Genomic DNA, 12,575 nt, shown 5'->3' on the forward strand with positions numbered 1-12,575 from the left:
ATACTGAAATATTCAGATCTCTGTGAATTACAATCATTTATTCATTATCTAACATATAACCAAAAAGCTATAAAATTGCTTGAAACTGTTTCACATTAAATTCTATAGAAACAATTTCAGGGAAAACACAGGATTTGTCCCAACAAATTTGTAATGCAGGCTCTTTGTTTCCACCCCTTATTTTATATCTCCGGTATATCTATGTTTAAAGGAAGAAGTAAATGTTTCTTTACTGTCTCATCTGAACTGAAACATGAAGCTTTTCTTAGCATCTTTCATTTGTTTCTACTAGTGCCTAGACAACTTGGATCGAATTAAATAATTTAAAGCACTGTCTTCAGTCAAAACAAATTAAGTAGCTCTTTTGTTACTCACCCTTTCTCTAGTTTGCACTATAGACATTAATGAGAAGACCACAGAGTAGGTTTCATAGCTGAGAAATAACTAACATTACTTTTTTCCTACTTTTTTTTTCACCTTGCACTTATGCTTGTCATCAATGCATAGCTCCTTTACTTAAACACAAGCTATATGAGACAATGTTTATACAGAATAAAAGCTATCATCGTTTTCTATGGAGACTGCATCTCATGAATAGATCTGGTAAAACAATTTTCACATCTGTGATTATGACAACTTTGTCTTCAAAATATTAAATAGTGGCAAGGAAAGGGTAGACAGTATGCCCAAAGAAAGTTGTAAGCATGAACAGGGATGGAAGAACAGAGAGGACAACCCTTCACAGAATTTCTAGAATCAGTGACGGTCTAGCAGCATTTCTACTGATACATTTACTGGAGAAGAGTTTTAAATTGTAATTACCCTTTCAGTGATTACTGTGGAGAACCTAGTCAAGGTCAGTAGGACAATAAATGTATTACTTGAGAGATGCGATAGATAGGAACTGTTTCTGATAATCCAAGAAGTCCCTCCAAGTCATTTGTTCCTAGAAACTACAGCTTCAGAGTCAGTGAAAGCCAGAGGTTTATTATGAGGCAATGAAATCAACATGTAGATACTGTGATGTGCTCCTTTCCTGTGTTTCCACAGGACTCATGGGGAGCAAGACCTTGCAACTTAGTAGCTCTGAAAGTAATTTCATGTAAAGGCATGATCTACATGGGATGAAGAAATCCATCTGTACTAAAACTGTGATTTAATAATCTAATAATTCACAGATACTATTTTGCCTCATGGACCAATATATCCTAAATATATCTTATTATAATTACTTCTCTTTTTTTAGGGGCTGGGGTAGCTTTCCCTTAATTTTAGAGTCCTTGCCCTCAGAGAAGCCCAGTCCATCAAAGAGTTTTGAAAACATGGAAAAAAAGGAATTTCTGAGTGTTCTGAAAGAAATGGACTTGCAAGTTTTTAAGTTTGAGTTATTTTTCTACATAAGAAGACATCCTTTAAGTTTCTACTTTATCACAGACCCACATATTGTAGAATACAATGATTTTGAACTGAACCACATTACTGTAGTTTTGTTAACACAAAACTGTATTAATAAAGCCCACTTTCTCCAGATTCCTAATCAGGTAGCATGTATTAAGTTGTAGAGAATAATTTTCTGATTCCTGCATCACAAATATTCTATGAAATACTCTGAAAACAATTTCTGTGCTGAGATAGCTTTCTCTTCTTATCAGTCACTTTTTTTCCATAGCTCCCTTTACAGGACAATTCTTGAAGTTCAGACCAGCTGCAGATCTATACTCAGCTCACCCAGATGCAGATACATCCATCCAAGCACCAACTTGCTCTCTAGTTGGCATTGACTGTGTTGAATAGATCTCTTCTGTCTACACTGGAAGCATAGATTTTCAGCCTGTCTAAATCTGGAGTTGAATCCCATATCTATTGTCTTTAGCTGGCTTGTAAAAGTTTTTATACTGGCAGGGGGCGTGTAAGGAGGGAAAGAGAAGGGGTCTGACTGGCAACCTCTTAGTCACCATGAAGATCACTAGACTTAGCTACAGTTTTTCAGAAAGCTAGCATATTGGTATATATTCCCTGTCATAACAACATATGTTGCTTAATCTGAAAAGTCTAAAAAATCATAAATATCAGGTGTCCCCAAAATTTGTCACTGCAATACTATAAATGACTTGTAGATAAAACAATGTGGTTCCATTAATTGATAGATCCTATACACTTCTACATAAGTACACCAACATATCATCAACTCTGACAACTCTGAGAAAAGGCCATAAAGTTTATGTAAAATGGAAAAAAACCCTATAGTAAATTGTATACATGATCAGCTCATGAATATTGTTCCAGTCTTATCACACTCTATATCTAAAGGTGACTAAGAAAGTACACACTTTATATTGCACCTAGCAAATTCTTTGCTCATGAGGTCAGAGCTGGTACCTGAAGGCTGGCTGGTAAGAGCTGGAAGGTGTTAAGAGCTGGAAAGGATTTTAGCACTGTATACTTGGAGAGAAGGTAATCACCTTTAGATGGTAACATATTGAAAGGCAGAACCAAATCAGATAGAAAGCCCATTCAACAAAGACATTCAGTCACTGCAAACCAAGTCTTATAGTGTTTCCCATTTGTCAACCTCCTGCCTAGCAGAGTTTGCATGCCTGACTTAAATGAACAGCTTCCTGTCAACTGCAGCCAGCAACTAAGCACCACACAGCCACTCGCTCACTCCCCCCGCCCAGTGGGATGGGGGAGAGAATCACAGAATCGTTTAGGTTGGAAAAGACCTTTAAGATCATCCAGTCCAACCATTAACCTAACACTATCAAGTCCACCACTAAACCAATTAAGGGTAAAGTAATAACTAATTTCATGTTTCCTGGCTTGCTGGCTGGATTATTTTTTAATGAAAGTAAAACTAGAATAGAATCATTGAGGTTGGAAAAGACCTTTAAGATCATCTAGTCCAACCATCAACCCAACACCACCATGCCTACTAAACCATGTCCCAAAGTGCCACGTCTACATATTTTTTGAACACCTCCAGGGATGGTGACTCTACCACCTCTCTGGGTAGCCTGTTCCAATGCTTGACCATTCTTTCAGTAAAGAAATTTTTCCTAATATCCAATCTAAACCTCCCCTGACGCAACTTGAGGCCATTTCCTCTCGTCCTATCGCTAACTACTTGGGAGAAGAGACCAACACCCACCTCACTACAACCTCCTTTCAGGTAGTTGTAGAGAGCGATAAGGTCTCCCTTAATCAGAAGAGTGAAAGTGAATAAACTCACAGGTTTAGATAAGAACAGTTTAATAATTGAAACAAAATAAAGTAAAATAGTAATAATAGTAATAACAACAACAACAACAACAACAACAATAATAATAGAAGAATATACAAAGCAAGTGATGCATGATGCAATTGCTTACCACCTGCTGACCAATACCCAGCCAGTCTCTGAGCAGCAATCCCTGCCCCCTGGCCAACTCCCCCCAGTTTCTATACTGAGCATGACGTCATATGGTATGGAATAACCCTTTGGTCAGTTTGGGTCAGCTATCCTGGCTGTGGCCCCTCCCAGCTTCTTGTGCACCTGGCAGAGCATGGGAAGCTGAAAAAGTCCTTAACTAGTATAAATACTACTTAGCAACAACTAAAACATCAGTGTGTTATCAACATTGTTCTCATACTAAATCCAAAACACAGCCCTATGCCAGCTACTAGGAAGAAAATTAACTCTATCCCAGCTGAAACCAGGACAGTTCCTCATGGATGTAAGGAGATGCTTTCCGATAATCTTAAGCCTTGCATGCACGAAAAGGTAACAGGAAGGTAGTATTCTTAGTCTCCTCTTGGATTTAGGCACCACAACTAAGATAAGATATTAAAGTTGAAGTATGGAAGCTGCAGTTAAAACCTGGGAAGAACGAGGTTTAGATCCCATCTCTGCTTAAAGTGGAAAACAGACTTGGAGTTTACATCACTCTCCTGCCAGATTAATGGTTTAACCGCCAAACTGTTAGTGTATTCTGACCATTTTCCCCTAAAATACTCTCATATTGTTTAAAATATGCCATATCTGACCCACTGGGCCTGACAGATAGTAAGCATTTTTTTTTTAGTCATGGTACACATCTGGAAGCCCTGCATTTCAGTTCTTGCTACAAGCAATACTGAAGTGTTTTATCCAATGGAAATTAAATTTAACAGGTAACACTAAGGAATTATTACCCAGAATATCCTGCTGTGCAGGCAACCATTTAGGACTTGAGTGATCAAGTTCAGCCACTTGCTCCACAGTACTTGCTCCTTTACCTATGCAGAAGGGATACAAAATGTTTGTTCCATATGAGTGCCTGAAGCACAACATGAAGAAATTAATCATCTACATGTCCTGAATGCTTGTGTCTGGGTGAGTCATACTCTCCTTAAGAGGCATGCAACAGGAACAAACTGAAACACAGGAGGTTCTCTCTGAACATCAGGAAACACTTTTTTACTGTGAGGGTGACTAAGCCCTGGCACAGGTTGCCCAGGGAGGTTGTGGAACCTCCATCCTTGAAGATACTCAAAAGCATCTGACACGATTCCAGCTCACCCTGCTTGAGCAGGGGGGTTGGACCCAATGACCTCCAGAGGTCCCTTCCAATCTCAATGTTCTGCGATTCATTACTATTGAATTTGCCTTCTCTACAGTTCTGGTAAAGTGGAATGTCTATTATGGGAATTTTGACGCTGGGCTTCAATGGCAGGAACATAAGTTTCAAGATCTTTTGTTACTTCCAAACTATCATGTTACTTTCAAACTATCACCACGAGGTTAATGTTTTGAAAAATCTTAGATACATGTAACGTTGCATTAAGGGGTTTAATGTGACTGTTATTTATAGGATTTGTAGTGGATTGACACCAAAATGAATGACAAAGAAATCAGAAATATTTATTAGACTTCAGTCTACACAACCAAAGTGTCTATGAGGAAATACAAAAGGGCTGGATGGAGATAAGAGAAATGGAAATTTTACCTTCAAGGATTCATTTCCAGAGTCATTTCTCTATTAGAAAATATCTTAAAGTTACAACGGGAATTTAAAATTAATTTTCAAGCCAGACTATTGTAAGGCATGGAGACACTATTGCTTTGGTCATTCCCCAGGCAGTGAAAGGGCACAGCACTTGTAGGGCTGTGAAAGGCTGCTGCAGACCTGACTGTGGTCCTTCCTCCATTTAGCTTTTCACTGTCTCAGAAATACTATCCCATACAAGCTAACTGGCAGAAGCTGGAATTACCAAGGATTGAATGTAATTGCCTGCTGTTGTTTTCTGCCCCCTTTGCATTAAAAGACACACAAATTATGTCTGAAACTTGAGGATACATGATATGAGTGCAAGACAGTGACAATGTCATTGCTGCTCAATGTTCCAACAGCTACTTGACTTGCTGAAGCTTCTTTCCTTTTCTTGCTTGCTTGCTTTCCCTTCTTTCTTTATCTCCTTTTATTTTTTCTTCCTTTCTTCCTTTCTCTCTGTACACCTTGATTACATAAAGTATTTGCAACATCACTGCATCGAACACTAAATGATGCATGAAAAAGAAATGGGAATATACTTGCCCTCTGTGTGGTGCTATGCAATCACTGCTCTGCTGCTAGGCACTGCTTCATATGTATACCTGCAATATTAAGCTCAGAATCATGTAGAAGGAAAATAACTATTTTCTCATCTCTCACAAGCAGCCAGTCTAAGCTTACTCTGAACTGTTCCAAGCAACACAGGAGCATAAGACAAAAATGCCTTTCACTTTTGTGGGAAGAGAGTAAGTACACAAATCCAAGAGATCCTTCTTACAGGTAAAGAAGGCAGAGCTACTTTCTACTTCCTGGTTAAACATTCTGAAAAGTATTTTTCATGCTTGTATTTTGAATTTGGTTCCATTTCTAACAAATACTAGAAACATCACACTCACTTGCTTACAAGCTAAACAGTGACACAGACAAATTGTTTGGCTAGTCTGCAAAAAAAAAGCTTTTACATATTCCTCTGTTGTTACACCCATCCATGGCTGGCTGACCTGTTTGATGAGCATAAACTAAAAAAAGACTAGGACTTTTTTTCTTTTCTTTTTTCTTTTTTTTTTGAAATCCTATTAGTGTACCAGCATTTACTAGTCTTGATTCTGACTGCAGTCAGTACTATATAATTATACATTATTACAGCTCTAATGACTTCTATAAATTCTCTAACAGATGTGGAAATCTAGCTTTCTCCCTGTCTTCTTCAGTTTAATGTGATGGAATTTCTTATACTTGTACTAAGAAAACTGAATTTAATCCAGGATAATAAGAATCATGAGTAAATATTTAAGAGTTTATGTGTGACACAGCAAAAAAATGTCCTATTGAATGGAAAAAACCAAAAATTTTATCTCTTGATTCAAACAACACCTTTTCAATCCACGTATCTGTTTGCTTTTTAGCATTCACCAGGACAGTCTACTTTTTGGAAGACGCTTATTCTGTGCTTCTTGCTTTAGCTTCAACCGGAAGAACAAAACACCAGAGGTGTACATTTCTCACTTGCTAACTAGACCAACAGAAGCAGAACGCATTAGTAATCTGGTGATATTCCCATGCTAATTGGCAGGTCTGAAAGGCTTTTGATAAACTTTGGCAATGGGCTTCCTAAAGACGTGAACGAATAAACACAACCTTTAGAAGTTCAACTATATCTCAAATATGCAACATCCATTACACATACTTGATAAATTAACAGTCAATTTGCAACAAGCACTTAGAGGAAGAGAGTAATATATGTGTGGGGAAAAACAACACACTTTGTAAATGTAGAGAAAGCACAGAAATAACCTCTCTGGGGTGATATTCAGATAGCTGTTGTGATTTGTGTCCATGCAGTGAGACATGAAAGATGACGAGTGTTTTTGTCATCTCTTTCAGGAAGAAAAAAACAACAATAATCAGGTAATATATTTTTATCATGAGAGTAGAAGGGTGGCGAGGGGGTGTTGGTTGGTTGTTTTTGTTGGCTGGTGGTAGTGGTGGTGTTTTTCCCCAGAATTACCTCTTCAAACAAATGCTGAATGTTCAGTAGATTCATAAAGAACGTGTTTGTGTAGCATAGCCTGTATTTCTTAAGGTCTTGACAGGAATTTCTTTAAACATGTATAGAACATCCATTTCTGGAATTATAAGTACACTGGAAAATCCTTCTGGGAGAAAAGGAAAACAATGGTCCATAAAGCTCCTCTTGCTATGTGAAAATAAAAGCATCTGGTAGTATAATGAGTGTCTTGTTGACTCAGTGGAGTTGATCATCTCTGTTCTCACAAGGACATGCACTCCAATCAATGGAAATTACTGCAGGAAGTACCTGGGGACGCAATGATAATTTTTCCACTCAAAATGTGTATTTTATTCAATAAAAGGTAAATGTTACAAGAAAATATTGGAACCCTAGCTAGCAAGTGTGTATAAAAGAAATTCAGGTTTTAAATAACTTTGAAAGTGGGAATAATTGATATCTTCACAACTAATTCCTATTGATAGAAAACTGAGAAGTTGAGTTTTAAATGTTTTAAAAATAAGCAAACAAATGAATGGAAAAGTAAATGAATGAAGGACATAAATCAGATGAGTCAGCTTTACCCCAAACCTTGAACTCTGTATAGAAAGTTGTACCTGTGGGATTAGATGAACATCCTTACCAGTTTAGATGTAGTTTACCTTTTTCTCATTTTAATTTAGTGTAACTAGCTAATAGCTGCTTGTATTTGCAATTTAAATATATCTCTAGTCTGAAAAGTTATTAAAATGCTGTCATTCTCTTACCAATTATTTCCAGGTCAAAAACTCTCAGATTTAAACTAGAAATACATCTTTTTGAATTGCTAGCCATGCGTATACATTCCTGAAACTGAGAGTCAGACTGTTCCTCTCCTCCACATCTCCCTAACCTATTTTTTTTCCTTTCCTTACTTACCATCTTCTGCAGGTTTTGTAATAGTATCTTATCCAGAAGTTAATTTCAGTGGCCTAGAATAGAACCTCATGGTATTGCCTGAACTATATTGAATCCATAGTGCCAGTAGAAGTGAAAAGTAGTCAAAATTATCTCAGCAAAGTCAGCAGGTGTGACATACATAAACACAAAGGACAGGCCTGTTGTAGAAGACTCACTTTTTGTACAGTATCTAAGGAAGATTAAAATACTTCCCTAGAAAAACATCTCCTGATGAAAGACAAGCAAAACATGGTTGCTCATATGTTTTCAGGAAAAAAAAAAAGAGAGCTTATTAGGAAAAAAATACCATTGCTACTGTCTTAATCCATATCAACATATTTGTAGTACCAGATGACTGACAGATCTAGGAAGTAAATGCATGTAGATAGGAGATTTTAAGCTTACACAACAAAACCAGTTTGATCCAACATTTAAGAGCCACATTAATTTATTTTCTGATCCTCTAACTTATCTGTATGAGGACAAGAAATGCTGCTACTTGGAACAAAAGATACAAAGTAGCAACAGATTTAAACTAAAAGAGGGTAGGTTTAGATTGGATGTAAGGATGAACTTTTTTACAATGAGGGTGGTGAGACACTGGAACGGGTTGCCCAGAGAAGCTGTGGGCGCCCCATCACTGGAAGTGTTCAAGGTCAGGTTGGACGGGGCTTTGAGCAACCCAATCTAGTCAAAGATGTCCTTGCCCATAGCAGGAGGGTTGGCCTACATGATCTTTGAAGGTCCCTTCCAATGCAAACCATTCTACAATTGTATGATAAAGTGGGGTTTATCAGGATCTCACCTTTTCCCCAGATGTTGTCTTCTGCAAACACTATGCGTATACATTGATTTTCATATACTTTTAATTTTACCATCTACCTATACCCGCATTTTCCTTCACATATATGCCAACGTTGATTCAGAATGCAAAGAAAGTTAAGCGTACGCTTTGCTGGATCCTAGTAGATGACTACATGAAAATAAGCCTTTCTGCTGGAGAAACTCTTTGATAATAGAGGTCAAAAATATTATCCTTGCCAGCTCTCAAAGTGGAGTTCTTACCTACAGTTGTAACAAAATGTTTCACGTTTATGGGTTCAAGCCCTAATGGCTGTGAAGATGACGGCCGTGATGGCAGAAAAGGATCCTCTAAGATGTTTACCAAGCTATGGGGATCCTATCCTTGGAGAGCTGCCTTTCTGTACAGAAGCGTGTGGTCCACTGGCTCTTCTGGACACATAATAGTCAGGTCTGATACATTTATGAAGCCTTATTCCTTAATGCAAGCTGTAGAAATTGCACTGAAAGCCTGATGTTCCCACATTAGCAGTCATATTTGGTCTGTGTAAAACAGTATCAAGCAGGGCATTTTAGTATGTTGCAACCAAAACTAGCCATTGTATGGCAGGCAGGAAAATGTTAACAAATGTTGAAATGGAAGTTTTGTCCAATGACAGATAGTCCAATACTTGCAAGTGATGTGTTCTGGTATGGAAAGGTACATATTTTTCATAAGGGAAATAATTAGAAAGCTCAAAATAAATAGCAAGCTGATTAAAAAAAGTGGTGAGAGAGGGAAACAAATAGCAAACACCAAGCAATACATGCACAACATGTATGCAAATAATAAAAGCTGCATTACCTCCTGGAAAATCAGTCTATAAATGTTTGCATTTGGGGAAGGCTAATTCCCACCTTATCTGAGCATCTCTTGAAAATCATGCTGCAACTGTTGGTGCTTAGCACTGGGAAAAAGATCTCAGTGTTTTTGTTTTCTTTTGGTTTTGATGGGATCTGTGTAACCCAGAGCAGCTTGGAGAATCCACCTTCCTTTCTAAAATTCCTGAATGCTGGAGGAAAGTATTATCTTACTATTGTGGGGAACAAGTCCCTGCTATTATTTGCACTATTTTTACAAAATTAATACCTATCAGTACCTAGGAGCGCTAGCTACATTCTTTTGGCATCTTCTAAGAAGACATGAGAGATCCTCTTTGCCCCCAGAGATCTATTCAAAATATACACGGTGGTCAAAGAACAGGAGAAGATTACATAAGTCCTGATGATAAACTATATGTTTCTGTTAAAGTACTGCTCTAGAGTATAGGCCATTAACAAAAGACACATCTCCCTCTTTCCAGACCTTTGCATCATCAATTTCATGATACTGCTGCTTGGTATATATGATTGCTTTGTTTTATATGCTTAGAGCAAAACATATGAAAGACTCTAGCCTGTAATATTTCACACTGGATGCTTTGAAAACATTAGCATAAATATCGAAGTATCGGAATAATAGAGATTTCTCTTAAAATCAATAAACATTTAGGAAAAGATTATGAGATAGCATACTTTAATACCATTTGTAAAGTACCTTTTAAAAATGATGTGATTGCCTGCCTTTTTAAGAAAGGTAATGCTGAAGCCCCATGTGGTCCGTGAAACACTGTAGATGTTTTAAATAAGTTGCTAAATATTGATCATATTTTATATGAACTTGTATTTAAGATAGGATAAATATGCATATTCCTGGACAGGAAACTGCTAAGCAGCAGTATAATAAACTTGGAACCAATGAAGCATCATGATTCATTATTATTTTAGTCTATGTTTCTATAATTTCTCTGCTATAGATATGTTGACCTGTTCTGCTTGTTTGCTATAAATTTTCATTGATAACTCAGCTGTAAACATATGCTGTAGAATAAAAATACTATGGAGATCATTGTTAAGACCCCTTGCATTTTCCTTGTTTGAAATTTTAAATTAGCATATTTGAATGTTTGAGCATCTCAATTAAAGGCGTTTAATTTTTGAAATCATAACTTTCCCTATTTTCAAAAAATACTAGTAACAAAACAATAGTATAAAAGCATACATAAAAACACCCTCTTTCTTCAAATATAATTATTTACATTGTTAGTGCATAAGCTTCCCCACCATGATAAGCTCTATACAAGCAGTTTCTCCTCATCCTCAGATACCTTTCACTCTGAGCATTACCAGTTTAGGCCTAAATGAAAGCAAGCTAATTTCCAGTGAATTTCAATTAAGCTGTTTTGGGAACCCAGCCTACAGTTAAAAAAAAAAAAAATCTGTAGAACTCTCTGCCATACTGTTGCACTAATTTTTGCAGCCCAGTTAAATTATTGAGAAGGAACAGCGATCTTTTTGTTTCTTCTTTTTATTTTTTTCTTTTACTGTTGATGCAAGCTAAACAGAAGCTCACGGAATACAAAACCTGAGTATTGTACTCTTGATGATTTGTATTGCATGAAAATAAAAAAGCAATTTCTCGTTTACTAAATTTCATCAATTATCAAATATCTTCAGCTACATAGGTAACTGTTAAAGCACTTAGACTGGAGGCACTGCATCTGTGAGTCATGCCACTAAATCTCTTTTCGAAGGCCTTAGATGTTTGTAAAGATACCAGGCTTTGGCCCTATAACCACTTATCTGCATGAATAACTGCAGTTAAATGAGAGAACCTGACGAACTTGGCAACGTCATTAAAAACTCAGAAAACTGGCTCTGAGCCAACACATGAAAGCCAAGCTGATATTCTTATATTAATAGTAATGACCCTCACTGTTTTTCAAAGACATCAAATGAAAAGATGAACATATTTACCTAATCAATAAAGAGATGACATGTAACAGACACTGCCTTGTTTTAATTAAAACACCTCTGTCGTTTTCCAAAATCATCTGCCATATTAAGAGTGAGGTCCAGGGGATTCTCCTGCTGGGGTGGGAGGAGGAGTCAGCCTGGTCTTCTTCCAGCTCAGACCATGGCACTGATTGCCTTAGCCCCTCCTCTGTCACACTGTCAAGTGGGGTGAAGGAGGCACACACAGCACGGTCCTCACTTCTTCACCTCCTGTTTTGCCTCCCGTTACCTTGTTTCACTGCCTCACTATCTCTCTGGAAAGAGATATGTCTACATAGAAAATGCAATAGCAAATATAGATACATCTGTAAGACTCGTATGTATGGCAAATTGTGTTGCAGTGTAGAGATGCTAAAACCAGCATTAAGAACTAATTGCCAAGTGTCCTTAAAATTTTTAATAAGAGGATATGCAAGTGAAAAGAAACTTTCTACAACAGTAAGTAAATAAAAATGAAAGTTTCAGTGCTATTTAAATAAAGGCATCCTGCTCATGTCTTAAAGGTCATAGATCAAAGTAGATTTCCTTAAGGTGCCAGAGGCAAACTATACTCATTTGACCTATCTGTAAAGGTAACATGGGTTATACACAATTGTGAAACTTTCAAATGAAGTAAAACTGATTAGGTTTGCTAGTCAGCATTACCCCTCACTACTGTGCAAAAGAGTGCAATACACTCAGACACCATAAGTGAGCACAAGAAGCAAGCCCAGGCCCTCTTTCCCATCTAAAACACCTCAGCTGCAGTTTGCGTGAAGGGAGATTGTGCCATAAAGGGTATAATCTCACATTACCCTTTTGCGTTGAATTGACTAATCACAACACTATGGATGGTGCTTTAGTATTAGATGTTCTGTTTCTTTACCACCCGAACCATCTCAGTGTCCAATGAAACTGAACAAAAGCTAAGGTTACAAGAAATTCAGCCTTAAAAAATTATCACA

The sequence above is a fragment of the Pelecanus crispus genome, chromosome 1, assembly GCF_030463565.1.
Source record: "Pelecanus crispus isolate bPelCri1 chromosome 1, bPelCri1.pri, whole genome shotgun sequence".
Lineage (NCBI taxonomy): Eukaryota > Metazoa > Chordata > Aves > Pelecaniformes > Pelecanidae > Pelecanus > Pelecanus crispus.